Genomic DNA, 19,839 nt, shown 5'->3' with positions numbered 1-19,839 from the left:
CAATTTCTTAAATTGAGTATGAATTCCAAGGTCAAAGTATATTTTTAAAAAGTTAAACAATTGTTTCTTAATCAAAATTCGAGCTATATGTTGTGTTTTAAGTTAATTTGAAAATCCAGAAAGTTTCTAGGAATGGATTAAAAACTTTTTCATGAAGAAATCGAAGCTTAAAAGTGTCTAAATCTTAAAATCGCGTTTGAAGTTCATAGTGGTCATCGTGTACCTGCTGTTCCTATTCGATCAGTATTATTTTTTTTTTCTTTCTTGTTTATTGATCAAACACTTAAAGTTCAATCTCATTTATAAGGCAAACAAAAGTCCACGATTTAAATGGAATAGATGGTATTCTGGTCGATTCAATTTCGAAGTGAAGAAGAAGGAAAATAGGAAGAAACAGAAACACGGTTTAACTAAATTAGAATCTGATTATAATCAGAAAAATAAATTGGTTCAGATGGTTCAAGGGTTGTTCGGGTGTACCGCAGGTCGTGGGTTCGAGCCGCTCCTTGGGCTTTTCTTTTTAGAAGGAGCTTTAAAAAGGGTATATATATTTAAATTCCATTTCCATTATTATTATTATTATTATTATTATTATTATTATTATTATTATTATTATTATTATTATTATTATTATTATTTGTTATTGTTATTATTATTAAAATTTGTTGTAGTTATGTTAAAATAAATAATATGATTAATGTTATTATCATTTTATATATATATATATATATATATATATATATATATATATATATATATATATATATATATATATATATATATATATAAAACTAAATAATAGCTGAGTAACATTAGTATTATTAATATTAATTATTACTATTATTATTATCAATATTGATATAAGTATTATTATTATTGGGATTATGATTATTACGATTAGTGTTATTATGAAAGTAAAACAAGTTATTACTAGTGTATTTATCGATTTTAATAAATATATGTATCATTTCAAATATTATCATTATTATTATAAATATGACTGTCACTGTTAGTATTATCATCATTAATATTAATATTAAGATTATTATCATTATTACCACTAATATGATTATAAGTATTATCATGAATATTACTAATATGTAATTACTAAAATTATTATCATAACTATCATTAACAATAAAATTAATATTTTTATAGTTATCATCATTATTATTATTATTAATATTATCACTAATAGAAATATTAACATTATTACCTCTATTAGAAAAACTTAAGTAATATAATTATTATAAGTGTACCATATTTCATATTATTTTAGTATTATTATAATTACTACTTTTTAAACAAATGATATATATATATATATATATATATATATGTATATATATATATGTATATATATATATATATATATATACACACATATATATATATATAATACATATAACATAACAAAATTTATATTTGTATATACAAAATGGAAATATGAAGACATATACATATTATTAATATAAATATGACATAACTAATAAATTCATATATACAAATGTTCGATTGAAAATATGTGTATTAATATATGCAAATAATATAGGTTCGTGAATCCGAGGCCAACCTTACACTTGTTCAATGATGTTATATGTATTTTTACTACAAAATACAGTATGGTGAGTTTCATTTGCTCCCTTTTTAAATGCTTTTGCAATATATATTTTTGGGACTGAGAATACATGCGCTTTTATAAATGTTTGACGCAATAGACACAAGTACCTTAACTGCATTCTATGATAGAATTATCTGGGATTGGGGGAAAATTATTATGACACGCATTAGTGCCCGGTTTCCGTTAGAGCGTATGAGCTCCCGAGCCGGGTGAATGGTTTATTATTTATGACATTTTGGCACCGGTTGGCCTATATTTTATAAACATGTGTTCAGCCGTGGGGTGTAAAGACCGGCACAGAGGTTCTATATTTTGAAGGCACATGTATTCAGCTGTGGGGTGAAAGACCGGTACAGATGGTTACTATTATATTTTGAATCCTCACCAGGTGTTCTTCATATGAATGATATTTTGTTTGTGCAGTTGGAATGTGACTTCTGTACGTTTTATAATACTTAAAATCTTGTGGTCTATTAAAATGATGAAAATGAAATGATTACTATAAACTAATGAACTCACCAACCTTTTGGTTGACACTTGAAAGCATGTTTATTCTCAGGTTTGAAAGAAATCTTCCGCTGTGCATTAGCTCATTTTAAGGATATTACTTGAAGTCTTTCATGGCATGTTTCGAAAGATGTTGCATTCGAGTCATTGAGTTCTTCAAGATTATTGTTAAGTCATTTATAGTTAGATATATTATGAAATGGTATGCGTATTGTCAACTTTCGATGTAATGAAAGATTGTCTTTTCAAAAATGAGTACAATGTTTGTAAAATGAATCATATAGAGGTCAAGTACCTCGCGATGTAATCAACTGTTGTGAACCGTTTATAATCGATAAGGACTTCGTCCGGATGGATTAGGACGGGTCCTCACATTAGGTGACTCACATGGGCTACTAAGAGCTGATCATTGGAGTGTATATACCAATAATACATACATCTAAAAGCTGTGTATTGTACGAGTATGAATACGGGTGCATACGAGTAGAATTGTTGATGAAACTGAACGAGGATGTAATTGTAAGAATTTTTGTTAAGTAGAAGTATTTTGATAAGTGTCTTGAAGTCTTTCAAAAGTGTATTAATACATATTAAAACACTACATGTATATACATTTTAACTGAGTCATTAAGTCATCGTTAGTCGTTACATGTAAGTGTTGTTTTGAAACCTTTAGGTTAACGATCTTGTTAAATGTTGTTAACCCAATATTTATAATATCAAATGAAATTTTAAATTAATATATTATCATGATATTATGATGTACGAATATCTCTTAATATGATCTATATACATTAAATGTCGTTACAACGATAATCGTTACATATATGTCTCGTTTCAAAATCATTAAGTTAGTAGTCTTATTTTTACATATGTAGTTCATTGTTAATACACTTAATGATATATTTACTTATAATTTAACATAATTAACCAAGTGTATCAATATCTTAGTATGATTCATATGTACCTAGTAAGACGTTATAACGATAATCGTTATATATATCGTTTTCGAGTTTCTTAATTTAATAGTCTCATTTTTATGTATATAACTCATTGTTAAAATACCTAATGAGATAAATACTTATAATAAAATCATGTTAACTATATATATAACCATATATATGTCATTGTATAGTTTTTACAAGTTTTAACGTTCGTGAATCACCGGTCAACTTGGGTGGTCATTTGTCTATATGAAACCTATTCCAATTAATCAAGTCTTAATAAGTTTGATTGCTTAACATGTTGGAAACACTTAATCATGTAAATATCAATTTCACTTAATATATATAAACATGGAAAAGTTCGGGTCACTACATGAGTCGTGTGATGTTCGGATTCATAAAGGCGCGTGAAGTTCAGCCATCCTTAATTGTCAAGTTATTTGAAGGTAGTGAGTCGCGTGAAGTTCGGTTTAGCTAAGGCGCGTGAAGTTCGGCCAACCTTCATGTGGTTTAGGTTAAGGGGTTAACCTTATTGACGTTGTTGGTTTAGGTTAAGGGGTTAACCTTATTGACGTTGTTGATTATATTTATTGTATATGCGTATATACTTATTGTTGTGTTGTAGCTAATCTTGTGGCATTAGCTTGGTGATTACGTAGCGTGTAGCTACTTTGTGTATGTGCTCTTTTGTAGCTTTGTTTACCATGCAGAGGTGGTATGTGTTTACTTTTGTGCTTAGTGATGCGTAGTCATTTTATGCATATGTATGTGTATAGTATCTTTACATTCACTAAGCATTAGCTTACCCTCCCGTTGTTGATATTTTTATAGGTTCGCGTGATGGCGGCTCGGGTAAGCATGGGGATTAGAAATCTTGGCTAGGTTGCTTTAGAAGATCTTGCTTATGGACATGATTTAGGATTGGGTAGCGTAGTCCCAATCACCATGCTCGGTTTTGTGTAAAAGTAACTAGTCGGGTCATGTGACGTATATCGGTTTAGTCAAATGGGTCATGAGTAATAACCGAGTTATGATTTAATTAACGTATTATTGTATTCAGGAATCTAAATTATTATTGTATGTTTTTAAGTTCGTTGAACTTACCTTGATAACAAATACGTTTTGGAAATTGTGTAATTGGACTTAAAGTGTTATTTAATGTATATTAAAAAGGAAACTTTTTTATGGGCCAAAAATCGACGGGTTGGGTCGTTACAAGTGGTATCAGAGCATGGTCTAAGGAATTTAGGTGACTTGAGATATGTGCTTAGACTTAGACTTTTATGTGTGCTTATTTGTTGCGGGACTTGTAGGTGAACGGGTCAGACGGGGACTTGGTCAGTGCCTTAGCGTGTAGGTGAACTAACTAGGATTGTGGCGTGTGTTGTGATGTAATTCTTGCGTATGTGTATATCTCGTAGAATTTTTGTTGGTGTTGGGTTATATCATTGAGCAAGATGGTCGTTGTACTAATGAGTTGGTACGAAGTGCGTGCGTAATAAGGACTTGCAAACCTTAATGCGGGTGCAGATTGTGTCTACAAGTGTTGTATGACAAGTGTTGGGGCGGCTTGGTGCGTATGGTTGATTTTCGTTCGTGTTTAATCGGTTTCTTGCATTCTTTAGAATAGCGATGGGAAGAGGTGCATCGAGTGAGGAACGAAATAACAACGATGAGTTTGCGGCTAGGGTTGAAGCCGAGGTTGTAAAGCAAGTGAAAACGATTCGAGAGGAGTTCGAAAGAAGGCTTATCGAGCCTCAGGGTAATGGTAAAAAGGAGTTTAGTTACAAGGAGTTTCGAGCAACCTAACCTCCTATGTACTACGGAGATCCCGATCCATTAGTGAGTACCGGTTGGATCTCAGATTTCGAAGGGTGTTTTCGTACAAGTGAATGTCCTCCGGACAAGAAAATGAGACTCGCTACTAGTTTGTTGCGGGGTAATGCGAAGAATTGGTTGGATGGTAAGATTGATATCATTGGTGAAGAACCGTTCATGAGGTTATCGTGGGACAATTTTAAGAGGGAATTCTTCGAGGAGTTCCGGACGCAAGCCAATTTGTCGGAATTGCGTGACGAGTTGCGAAATTTGCAACAAGGTTCTACGGATTTGTATACTCTTAAGACGACCTTTATGGCGAAGGCTCGTTTTTGCCCGGAGTATAACAGAGATAGTATGTTGATGGGAGATTTCTATCGAACTTTGAATGATGACTTTCGGAACAAAATTAGCCTTGGTCAAATAAAATCATTTACGGAGTTATTCGCCGTGGCTAGGGGTTTCGAATTGCATTCGCGGTCGAGGGCTAGTAAACCTTCAAGTAAGAGAAGGGTCGATTCTTATGGTTCTCCAAGTAAGAAAACTAAGAGTGCAATTGGATGTACGAGTAATGTAGGGAAAGGAACATCGAATTCTAGTGAGTCTAGATGTTTCAAATGTGGTGAAAGAGGTCACAAGTTTTGGGAGTGCCCGGCATCGAGTGATGGTGGTGTTGTGTGTTTTAATTGTCATGGAAAAGGGCACCGCAGAGCGGAGTGTCCTGCGCTAGGGACGGCGAACGTCATGAGAAGACGATGAGGTGCATTTATGTTGTTTTTGTATAACGTACTTTTGTGATTTTGATTTGCACTCGGTAGAGTGTGTTACTTGTTTGATGCCTTGACTTTTGCGTGAGTCTTTGTTGCGTAGGCATTTTGTGATATGGCGTTCGGGTCGTTAAGCTCACTTGAGTGAGACCTATAGGACATTGGAAGCGATAGTGTCCTAGTGAGTGGAATAATTATATGCATAGGAATATAATGTATTTATTTGGGTAGCGTGAAATGTGAAGTGTCGAGGTGCTAAGACGCCACGTTTCATGTGACGAGTGAAGTGTTGAGGTGTTAAGACACCACTCTGGAAAATTTGACGGGTGAAGCATCGACGTGTTAAGATGCCACTCGGGGTTAAGTATCGAAGTGTTAAGATGCTACCCGGGAGTGAAGTGTCGAGGTGTTAAGACGCCACTCCAGAAAGTAAAATTGACGGGTGAAGCATCGAGGTGTTAAGATGCCACTCAGGAGTGAAGTATCGACGTGTTAAGATGCCACTCTAAGGACTATTATGGGTGAAGTATCGAGGTGTTAAGATGCCACCCGGGGGATTAGTGATACGCAGTGTTAAGTACACTAATGGATGTTGCAAGATGGTCTTTCGCGAGTACCATTCCCTTGTGCGATTGGTTAACCATGGTTATGTGTTGTAGTGTAGCATATTATATTGTTCATATGATATGCTATTAGTTTGTTAGCGTGAGTTGATGGATAGTGTTATCCGTTAGGATTCACTATAGTGTAGCAGTGCGCGATGTTGCACTACTCGTTGAGTAATCGAGGCCTAAAGAGTGTGGACGTGAAATGGATAGACGATTTGACTTATCCATACAATGTAGTGACTAGAAAATTCGAGTTAGTTCACTTAGTGATCGACTAGCCTTATAGGTGTAGTCTAGAGATGTGTGTTGACTTGGGTTGACTGTGTATAGTTAACACAGTATATGGTGATGAGACCATAATGCAAATTGTACGATTGGCGAAATTGACAAGGCGTGTCAATATATATTAGCTAGTGATACGATGTCCGTTAGTGATCGAATGTGACGTGGTGAGTGATGTCGATTGATCTCACTTTTGATGACCAAGATGGCGATTGGTGATTGTGTGGCGAGTGTTGTACACTCTTGACGGCTACTTTTGTTTTATTTCTGTGTGATCGTGGTATGCCGTTCGAGAGGCATTTTTGTGGACCACGTACGAGTGTGAGTAATGTCACGGGTGTTGACTAGTTTTGACGTTTGTTGATAACGTGTCAACGGCTAAGATAAGTGCGAGTTAGAGTATAAGGCTTGGTCTTTCCAAGCATCTCTGTTACGATAAGTAAACGGATGTTAGGTTCGTTATGATGCCTAAATAGTTGAGACTAGCGGTCGAGGCTAGTCTGATGCGAGCGTTGAACCATGAAGTTCGTTTGGTTTGTTGACTTCGAGGCGTTAGATGAAGTGTTGCATCAAGTATGAATTCGAAAGGGTTGAGTGTTGAAATCTTGATGGCATTGATGGGAGTTGCATAACACGACGATAGGTGCCTTCCTTATACCTACTAGTGTAGTGTTGACTCCGGTGATTATTTGGTACTTGGGTGCCGATGAGAAACCCGAAAGTACGATGATGCATGGTGATGGCGTTTAGCGGACGCCAAAGATTAGACTTAGTTGAGAAGTCGAGGTTTGAATGCCTCAAGAGTTGTTTATGAAGAGATGATGAAATTGACCAACGTTGTGGCCGTTCATTTGTAATCCGGAAGGTTAAATTTCCTCGAGATGCGATGATATTGGCGGTGATTGTACGGGACTAAAGGTCCTAAGTGGGGGAATTAGCTACCAAAGATTACGGTACAATCCCTATATAGTGAACGTGAACGTGCGGGCTAGCGGAAGTCGGCCCGATGGAGAACGATCGTGAAGCGTGAAGTGTTGAATCGACTACTGAGTTTCATTTTGTGAATGCCATGTGTGAGAATAATGGCAACGTGTTTGATGGAAGAGTCGATATGTGTATGATTGAGCGAGCAAGTGTTGCTTAAGTTGAGAATGAAGACTTTGAAAGCCTTCGAAAAAGTCCCTAGTTAGACCTTGAAGCGGTTGGTGAAGTTTTTAATGGCAAGAATCGCCGGTGAGTTGTACCATCTTTAGACGATTATGTGATGAGTAGTGAAGGACTGGATGCTCGGCGTCGAGGCGAGCGGTCGCGGTTGATGTCTAACTTCTAAGTGTGGGTGCGGATCACGAGGACATGATCGAAATAAGTGGGGGAGAGTTGTAAGACCCGTTTATTCGTACGATGTATATATGTAGAGCACGTACGACGTATAACGAATATATATATATATATATATATATATATATATATATATATATATATATATATATATATATATATATATATATATATATATATATATATATATATATATATATATATATATATATATATATATATGCATGTGTAAAGAGTGAGAGAGTTGATCGAGGGTTGTTATACGTGTCATATATTGTATGTACGTTGCACGAATGAAGAGCTCGAAGCGGGTACGAGTCTTATTGTTCGACAAGTTAAAAACTGGACAAAAAACGCCCAAGGTCGCGGCGCGACCAAGGGAACCGCGCCGCGGTAATGAACTCAAATCAAGATCAGACAGCATGCAAACAAGACCACCAAACCACCTGTAGGTCGCGGCACGGAGAAAGAAGGCCGCGGCGCGGTGCTTCTGGGAGACTGGTTCCAGATTTCGCAATTTTAAAGGGTATGTGAGGGCGTTTTGGTCTTTTCACGTATGGGACAGATTTAAGCCCCAATTCTGGTCCACTCATTCATTTATCTCATTTTATTTTCTCTTTTCTTTCTAATTTCTCTCCCAAAACATAAAATCCTCCAAGATTCAAAGTGTAAATCGGGTGTGAGGATTCGTGATTCGATCTTTAGAGCAAGAAGAAACGTTTTTCTTCTCGTTCTTAGCTACAAATTGATACTAGCGGTAAGCTCTAACTCTGAATTTCGTTCTTGTGTTCATCATCTAAATTTAGGGCTTTTGATTGTATGTTCATAGATGCAACCCCACTAGTTGTTAATGGAAGATGATAACTAGGATTCGGGTTTATAAGTGATGAAGGCGGGTTTTGTGGTGACCCAAACTTTTCCGAACCTTTCTATGATTATATGTTTAATGAAAACTATATTTACATGATTAAATGTTTCCAACATGTTAAGCAATCAAACTTGTTAAGACTTGGTTAATTGAAACGGAAATTTTGTAAACGTCTGATTACCCAGTTTGACCAATGATTCACGAACGCTATAAGTTGTATATGACATGATGATACATAAATGAATAAATATATATGTTTAACATGATAAAATGATCATCAAGTATCTCATTAAAAATAGTAACAATAAGTTATATACTTAAAAAGGAGACTATTGACGTATGAAACTCGAAACGATACATATAACGATTATCGTTATAACCACGTCTTACTAAATATATATGAAGCATATTAATACATTGTTATATTATATATAACATGATAATATGATAATTAAATATATCATTAAGTGTATTAACAATGAACTACATAAGTAAAAACAAGACTACTAACTTAAGGATTTTGAAACGAGACATATATGTAACGATTATCGTTGTAACGACATTTAAATGTATATATCATATTAAGATATATTAATATATCATAATATCATTATAATATAATAATTTAAAATCTTATTTGATATTATAAACTTTGGGTTAACAACATTTAACAAGATCGTTAACCTAAAGGTCTCAAAACAACACTTACATGTAACGACTAACGATGACTTAACGACTCAGTTAAAATGTATATACATGTAGTGTTTTAATATGTATTAATACACTTTTGAAAGACTTCAAGACACTTATCAAGATACTTCTACTTAACAAAAATACTTACAATTACATCCTCGTTCAGTTTCATCAACAATTCTACTCGTATGCACCCATATTCGTACTCGTACAATACACAGCTTTTAGATGTATGTACTATTGGTATATACACTCCAATGATCAGCTCTTAGCAGCCCATGTGAGTCACCTAACACATGTGGGAACCATCATTTGGCAACTAGCATGAAATATCTCATAAAATTACAAAAATATGAGTAATCATTCATGACTTATTTACATGAAAACAAAATTACATATCCTTTATATCTAATCCATACACCAACGACCAAAAACACCTATAAACACTTTCATTCTTCAATTTTCTTCATCTAATTGATCTCTATAAAGTTCTAACTTCAAGTTCTAAGTGTTCTTCATAAATTCTACAAGTTCTAGTTACATAAAATCAAGAATACTTTCAAGTTTGCTAGCTCACTTCCAATCTTGTAAGGTGATCATCCAACCTCAAGAAATCTTTGTTTCTTACAGTAGGTTATCATTCTAATACAAGGTAATAATCATATTCAAACTTTGGTTCAATTTCTATAACTATAACAATCTTATTTCAAGTGATGATATTACTTGAACTTATTTTCGTGTCATGATTCTGCTTCAAGAACTTCGAGCCATCCAAGGATCCGTTGAAGCTAGATCCATTTTTCTCTTTTCTAGTAGGTTTATCCAAGGAACTTAAGGTAGTAATAATGTTCATAACATCATTCGATTCATACATAAAAAGCTATAGTATTCGAAGTGGTAAACTAGTAATCACTAGAACATAGTTTAGTTAATTATAAACTTGTTCGCAAATAAAGTTAATCCTTCTAACTACACTTTTAAAATCAACTATACACATGATCTATATCTATATGATATGCTAACTTAATGATTTAAAACCCGGAAACACGATAAACACCATAAAACTGGATTTACGCCATCGTAGTTACAACAGGGGGCTGTTTTGGTTTGGATAATTAAAAACTATGAAAAACTTTGATTTAAAAGCTATACTTCTGGGAAAATTATTTTTCTTATGAACATGAAACCATATCCAAAAATCATGGTTAAACTCAAAGTGAAAGTATGTTTTTGAAAACAGTCATCAAGATGTCGTTCTTTCGACGGAAATGACTACCTCTTTCAAAAATGACTTGTAACTTGTATTTATGACTATAAACCTATATCTTTTCTGTTTAGTTTCATAAATTCAAGTTCAATACGAAAACGTGGCATCTTAAATCACTCAAAACGGATTAGAAACGAAGAAATGGCGAGCAAAACAAAATTGGTAAAAAAACTACTCATTTTAGCTACGTGAAAATTGGTAACAAATCTATTCCAACCATAACTTAATCAACTTGTATTGTATATTATGTAATCTTAAGATACCATAGACACGTATATAATGTTTCGACCTATCATGTCGACACATCTATATATATTTCGGAACAACCATAGACACTCTATATGTGAATGTTGGAGTTAGCTATACAGGGTTGAGGTTGATTCCAAAATATATATAGTTTGAGTTGTGATCAATACTGAGATATGTATACACTGGGTCGTGGATTGATTCAAGATAATATATATATCGATTTATTTCTGTACATCTAACTGTGGACAACTAGTTGTAGGTTACTAACGAGGACAGCTGACTTAATAAACTTAAAACATCAAAATGTATTAAAAGTGTTGTAAATATATTTTGAACATACTTTGATATATATGTACATATGTGTTATAGGTTCGTGAATCGACCAGTGGCCAAGTCTTACTTCCCGACGAAGTAAAAAAATCTATGAAAGTGAGTTATAGTCCCACTTTTAAAATCTAATATTTTTGGGATGAGAATACATGCAGGTTTTATAAATGATTTACAAAATAGACACAAGTACGTGAAACTACATTCTATGGTTGAATTATTGAAATCGAATATGCCCCTTTTTATTAAGTCTGGTAATCTAAGAATTAGGGAACAGACACCCTAATTGACGCGAATCCTAAAGATAGATCTATTAGGCCTAACAAACCCCATCCAAAGTACTGGATGCTTTAGTACTTCGAAATTTATATCATATCCGAAGGGTGTCCCGGAATGATGGGGATATTCTTAAATATGCATCTTGTTAATGTCGGTTACCAGGTGTTCACCATATGAATGATTTTTATCTCTATGTATGGGATGTGTATTGAAATATGAAATCTTGTAGTCTATTATTATGATTTGATAATATATAGGTTAAACCTATAACTCACCAACATTTTTGTTGACGTTTTAAGCATGTTTATTCTCAGGTGATTATTAAGAGCTTCCGCTGTCGCATACTTAAATAAGGACGAGATTTGGAGTCCATGCTTATATGATATTGTGTAAAAACTGCATTCAAGAAACTTATTTCGTTGTAACATATTTGTATTGTAAACCATTATGTAATGGTCGCGTGTAAACAGGATATTTTAGATTATCATTATTTGATAATCTATGTAAAGCTTTTTAAACCTTTATTGATGAAATAAAGGTTATGGTTTGTTTTAAAATGAATGCAGTCTTTGAAAAACGTCTCATATAGAGGTCAAAATCTCGCAACGAAATCAATTAATATGGAACGTTTTTAATCAATAAGAACGGGACATTTCAGTTAGTATCCGAGCGTTGGTCTTAGAGAACCAGAAAATTTGCATAAGTGTGTCTTATCGAGTTTGTTAGGATGCATTAGTGAGTCTGGACTTCGACCGTGTTTTCTTTAAAAATGATTGCTTAACATTTTTGTTGGAAACTATATATTTTTAACAAGTGAATATTATGTGATATATTAATCTCTTAACATGTTTGATATTATGTGATAGATGTCTACCTCTAGAACAAGTCCCATTGACTCACCTAATAATAATGAAGAGTCAAATGTAAATTGGAATGATTCGTGGACTGATTCACAAGTTCCCGAAGAGGAACCGGAAGAAGAGTCGAAACCGGAAGAAGAATCGGAACCGGAAGAAGAATCGGAACCGGAAGAAGAATCGGAACCAGTGGGGGAAATAATAAAACGGTTAAGTAGAAGAAAATCCTCAACCAACCGACCAAAGTTAATTATGGTCAATGGTGTTTCTGCCAAGGAAGCAAAGTATTGGGAGGATTACCAATTCTTCGATGAATCGGATCCCGACAAGGATTCCGATGATGTTATAGAAATTACCCCAACACAATTTAATAAGGCAAAAGAGAATAATAAGAGAAAGGGCATAAAAATAGAGAAATTTGATTCCAAACCCGATGAACTTTATATGTATCGTCAACACCCGTATTTCTTAAGTTGTGACAATAACCCGGGAACCTCTAAACCACCAGGTTTTTCTAAACCAATGTGGAAAACGACGGCTCGTATTAAGGGAACATCATATATCCCTAGAAACTAGGCAAAACGAACCAAAACCGAAGAAGAAGAAACGAGCGAGTCAGAATAAGATACTTGTATTCGTGTGGTGTAATATATGTAATATAGTGTGCTTATGCTTTATGATATATGTAAAAATTGCTTGTATTAATAAGTATTTTTTTTTATGAATCTAACTCTTGTCTATTTTACAGTATAAAAACACAAAATGGATAGACAACCCAATATTTTAAGAGACCTACCCGGAGACATGATTGATGAAATCTTGTCTAGAGTCGGTTAGAATTCCTCGGCACAACTATTTAAGGCGAGATCAGTTTGTAAGACATTGGAAGAACGTTCCAATAATGCCTTGGTTTATAAAAGGCTTTCGTTCGAAAGATGGAGGATATCACATTGGGAAATCCATAAGTTACGATGTGTTTACTTTGATGCATATATTGCGGGGAACCCAAATGCTATTTTACGCAACGGGTTAAGAAATTATTTTGACTCAAAATATCCAAATATAGGACTTCGTGATTTAGAAAAAGCGGCTAACATGCAACATAAAGAAGCATGTTATGCTTACGGGTTAGTAATGTTCGCCTCTCACCAAAGTGAGAACAAGAACATCGGGCTACAACTATTAAACAAAATGTTCCCACAAGTGATGAAGTCGGTAATTGGGGTAAGAAATGAGGTTTTTAGATTGTTACAGGACTGTTGGACATTACGTAACCCTCGTCCCTTTGACGACGTTACAACACGCTGTCTTATCAACGGCCATAACGATTATGTTCCACAAGACCAAGGATGGGAAGTAGTCCTAGTAAAACCAGAATGCATGACTTGTTTCTGGACGTATTAATTACGTGTCTTTATTGCCTTTGCTGAACGACTTGTGTACTAGCTAGAATTATCTTCACAACTATCTTGTATCAAATTTATTGTGTGCTATATTTCATGCTATATGTAAAATAAGCGGTATTGTAAGTTTGTAAAATATTGTGTAAAAGTTTGAACGCGAAATATTATTATAATCAGTTTTTAATATAGAATTGTAGTAGTTGAATTGTATATTAGTTACTAAGTATGAACTTAACGGGTAGGTACTACCCGAATTTAAACTTATAAAACGCTAATATGAAGAAAAAGCTTTTATAAATGAGTTCATATTATGCTACGAGATACTATTGACTACTCTTAATATTTTGTATGATTAACTTGTTTCATTTGACTATTTTGAAGGAAATGACACCAACTACTCGACACACCTTGAATATGAGCGAAGAGGAATTTCGTGCCTTTCTTGCTTCAAACATAGCCACAGTACAGGCTGCGCTAGATACCAACAATAACCTTGGATCTAGCAGTACAGTAAATCGTGTAGGATGCACCTACAAAGAATTCACTGTCTGCAAACCTTTGGAATTTGATGGAACCGAAGGACCGATCGGATTGAAACGGTGGACCGAGAAGGTCGAATCGGTGTTTGCCATAAGTAAGTGTACTGAAGAGGAAAAAGTGAAGTACGCTACGCATACCTTCACAGGTACTGCGTTAACATGGTGGAATACCTATCTAGAGCAAGTGGGACAAGATGATGCTTACGCACTACCGTGGTCAGCATTCAAGCACTTGATGAACGAGAAGTACCGTCCCAGAACCGAGGTCAATAAGCTCAAGACAGAACTTAGAGGGTTACAAACCCAAGGATTTGATATTACCACGTATGAAAGACGATTCATAGAATTGTGCCTATTGTGTCCGGGAGCGTTCGAAGATGAGGAAGAGAAGATCGACGCGTTTGTGAAAGGATTAACGGAAAGAATCCAAGAAGATATAAGTTCACACGAGCCCGCCTCCATACAACAGGCATGTAGAATGGCTCACAAACTAGTGAACCAGATTGAGGAAAGAATTAAAGAACAGGCGGCTGAAGAGGCCAATGTGAAGCAAGTCAAAAGAAAGTGGGAGGAAAACGGTGATAAGAATCACCAATACAACAACAATAGTAATTACAACAATAATCGCAACAACTATCCCAACAATCGCAACATCAATCGCAACTACAACAAACGGCCCAACAATAACAACAACAACAACAACAACAACAACAGCAACTACAACAATCTTCCCAACAACAATAACAACCGCAACAACAACAATAATCAGAAGCAACTATGCCAAAGGTGTGAAAAGTATCACTCGGGGTTCTGCACCAAATTTTGCAACAAGTGTAAAAGAAATGGTCATAGCGCGGCGAAGTGTGAGGTCTACGGACCAGGGGTTAACAGAACAAAAGGAACAAATGGTGTCGGAACGAGTAATGGTGGAACAAGTAGTGTCGGAGCAAGTTATGCCAATGTAGTTTGTTATAAATGTGGAAAACCTGGCCACATTATTAGAAATTGCCCGAACCAGGAGAACACGAATGGACAAGGCCGCAGAAGAGTTTTCAATATTAATGCGGCAGAGGCACAGGAAGACCCGGAGCTTGTTACGGGTACGTTTCTTATTGACAATAAATCTGCTTACGTTTTATTTGATTCGGGTGCGGATAGAAGCTATATGAGTAGAGATTTTTGTGCTAAATTAAGTTGTCCATTGACGCCGTTGGATAGTAAATTTTTACTCGAATTAGCAAACGGTAAATTAATTTCAGCAGATTATATATGCCGGAATCGAGAAATTAAACTGGGTAGCGAAATATTTAAGATTGATTTGATACCAGTAGAGTTAGGGAGTTTTGATGTAATAGTTGGCATGGACTGGCTGAAGAAGGGGAAAGTAGAGATCGTATGTTATAAAAATGCAATTCGCATTGTACGAGAAGAAGGAGAACCCTTAATGGTGTACGGAGAAAAGGGCAACACGAAGCTACATCTTATTAGTAATTTAAAGGCACAAAAACTAATAAGAAAAGGTTGCTATGCTGTTCTAGCACATACCGAGAAAGTACAAACTGAAGAAAAGAGCATCAATGATGTTTTTGTCGCAAAAGAATTTTCCGATGTATTTCCGAAAGAATTATCGGGACTACCTCCACATCGATCTGTTGAATTTCAAATAGATCTTGTACCAGGAGCTGCACCAATAGCTCGTGCTCCTTACAGACTCGCACCCAGCGAGATGAAAGAACTGCAAAGCCAACTGCAAGAACTATTAGAACGTGGTTTCATTCGACCAAGCACATCACCATGGGGAGCTCCTGTTTTGTTTGTCAAGAAGAAAGATGGTACATTTAGGTTGTGTATTGACTACAGAGAGTTGAACAAACTTACCATCAAAAACTGTTATCCACTGCCGAGAATTGACGACTTATTTGATCAACTACAAGGCTCGTCGGTTTATTCTAAGATCGATTTACGTTCTGGATATCATCAAATGCGAGTAAAGGAGGATGATATTCCAAAAACTGCTTTTAGGACGCGTTATGGTCATTACGAGTTTATGGTTATGCCGTTTGGATTGACTAACGCACCAGCTGTGTTCATGGACCTTATGAACCGAGTGTGTGGGCCATATCTTGACAAGTTTGTCATTGTTTTCATCGATGACATACTTATTTACTCAAAGAATGATCAAGAGCAAGAAGAACATTTGAGAAAAGTGCTAGAAGTATTGAGGAAAGAAAAACTGTACGCTAAGTTTTCAAAGTGCGCATTTTGGTTGGAAGAAGTTCAATTCCTTGGTCACATAGTGAACAAAGAAGGTATCTAGGTGGACCCGGCAAAGATCGAAACCGTTGAAAAGTGGGAAACCCCAAAAACTCTGAAGCATATACGTTAATTTTTAGGATTCGCTGGTTACTACAGAAGATTCATCCAAGATTTCTCCAAAATAGCAAAACCCTTGACTGCATTAACACATAAAGGGAAGAAATTTGAATGGAAGGATGAATAAGAGAAGGCATTTCAGTTATTGAAGAAAAAGCTAACTACGACACCTATATTGTCATTGCCTGAAGGGAATGATAATTTTGTGATATATTGTGATGCCTCAAAGCAATGTCTCGGTTGTGTATTAATGTAACGAATGAAGGTAATTGCTTATGCGTCTAGACAATTGAAGATTCACGAGCAAAATTATACGACGCATGATTTGGAATTAGGCGCGGTTGTTTTTGCATTAAAGACTTGGAGTCACTACTTATATGGGGTCAAAAGTATTATATATACCGACCACAAAAGTCTTCAAACCATATTTAATCAGAAACAACTGAACATGAGGCAGCGTAGGTGGATTGAATTGTTGAATGATTACGACTTTGAGATTTGTTACCACCCGGGGAAGGCAAATGTGGTAGCCGACGCCTTGAGTAGAAAGGACAGAGAACCCATTCGAGTAAAATCTATGAATATAATGATTCACAATAACCTTACTACTCAAATAAAGGAGGTGCAACAAGGAGTTTTAAAAGAGGGAAATTTAAAGAATGAAATACCCAAAGGATCGGAGAAGCATCTTAATATTCGGGAAGACGGAACCCGGTATAGGGCTGAAAGGATTTGGGTACCAAAATTTGGAGATATGAGAGAAATGATACTTAGAGAAGCTCATAAAACCAGATACTCAATACATCCTGGAACGGGGAAGATGTACAAGGATCTCAAGAAACATTTTTGGTGGCCAGGTATGAAAGCCGATGTTGCTAAATACGTAGGAGAATGTTTGACGTGTTCTAAGGTTAAAGCAGAGCATCAGAAACCATTAGGTCTACTTCAACAACCCGAAATCCTGGAATGGAAATGGGAAAACATTACCATGAATTTCATCACTAAATTGCCAAGGACTGCAAGTGGTTTTGATACTATTTGGGTAATAGTTGATCCTCTTACCAAATCAGCACACTTCCTGCCAATAAGAGAAGATGACAAGATGGAGAAGTTAGCACGACTGTATTTGAAGGAAGTCATCTCCAGACATGGAATACCAATCTCTATTATCTCTGATAGGGATGGCAGATTTATTTCAAGATTCTGGCAGACATTACAGCAAGCATTAGGAACTCGTCAAGACATGAGTACTGCCTATCATCCACAAACTGATGGGCAGAGTGAAAGGACGATACAAATGCTTGAAGACATGCTACGAGCATGTGTTATTGATTTCAGAAATAGTTGGGATCGACATCTACCGTTAGCAGAATTTTTCTACAGAAATAGCTACCATTCAAGCATTGAGATGGCTCCGTTTGAAGTACTTTATGGTAGAAAGTGCAGGTCTCCGATTTGTTGGAGTGAAGTGGGGGATAGACAGATTACGGGTCCGGAGATAATACAAGAAACTACTGAGAAGATCATCCAAATTCAACAACGGTTAAAAACAGCCCAAAGTCGACAAAAGAGCTACGCCGATATTAAAAGAAAATATATAGAATTTGAAATTGGAGAGATGGTCATGCTTAAGGTTGCACCTTGGAAAGGTGTTGTTCGATTTGGTAAACGAGGGAAATTAAATCCAAGGTATATTGGACCATTCAAGATTATTTATCGTGTCGGACTAGTAGCTTACCGACTTGAGTTACCTCAACAACTCGCGGCTGTAAATAACACTTTCCACGTCTCAAATTTGAAGAAATGTTTTGCTAAAGAAGATCACACTATTTCGTTGGACGAAATCCAAATCAATGAAAAACTTCAATTCATTGAAGAACCCGTTGAAATAATGGATCGTGAGATTAAGAGACTTAAACAAAACATGATACCGATTGTTAAGGTTCAATGGAATGCTCGTAGAGGACCCGAGTTCACCTGGGAATGAGAAGATCAGATGAAGAAGAAGTACCCGCACTTATTTCTAGAAGATGAGCCAACACCTCCAATCGCTTAAAATTTCGGGACGAAATTTATTTAACGGGTAGGTACTGTAGTGACCCAAACTTTTCCGAACCTTTCTATGATTATATGTTTAATGAAAACTATATTTACATGATTAAATTTTTCCAACATGTTAAGCAATCAAACTTGTTAAGACTTGGTTAATTGAAACGGAAATTTTGTAAACGTCTGATTACCCAGTTTGACCAATGATTCACGAACGCTATAAGTTGTATATGACATGATGATACATAAATGAATAAATATATATGTTTAACATGATATAATGATCATCAAGTATCTCATTAAAAATAGTAACAATAAGTTATATACTTAAAAAGGAGACTATTGACGTATGAACCTCGAAACGATACATATAACGATTATCGTTATAACCACGTCTTACTAAATATATATGAAGCATATTAATACATTGTTATATTATATATAACATGATAATATGATAATTAAATATATCATTAAGTGTATTAACAATGAACTACATAAGTAAAAACATGACTACTAACTTAAGGATTTCGAAACGAGACATATATGTAACGATTATCGTTGTAACGGCATTTAAATGTATATATCATATTAAGATATATTAATATATCATAATATCATGATAATATAATAATTTAAAATCTAATTTGATATTATAAACTTTGGGTTAACAACATTTAACAAGATCGTTAACTTAAAGGCCTCAAAACAACACTTACATGTAACGACTAACGATGACATAACGACTAAGTTAAAATGTATATACATGTAGTGTTTTAATATGTATTCATACACTTTTGAAAGACTTCAAGACACTTATCAAAATACTTCTACTTAACAAAAATTCTTACAATTACATCCTCGTTTAGTTTCATCAACAATTCTACTCGTATGCACCTGTATTCGTACTCGTACAATACACAGCTTTTAGATGTATGTACTATTGGTATATACACTCCAATGATCAGCTCTTAACAGCCCATGTGAGTCACCTAACACATGTGGGAACCATCATTTGGCAACTAGCATGAAATATCTCATAAAATTACA

The sequence above is a fragment of the Rutidosis leptorrhynchoides genome, chromosome 1, assembly GCF_046630445.1.
Source record: "Rutidosis leptorrhynchoides isolate AG116_Rl617_1_P2 chromosome 1, CSIRO_AGI_Rlap_v1, whole genome shotgun sequence".
Taxonomy (NCBI): Eukaryota; Viridiplantae; Streptophyta; class Magnoliopsida; order Asterales; family Asteraceae; genus Rutidosis; species Rutidosis leptorrhynchoides.
This window is presented reverse-complemented; position numbering follows the sequence as displayed.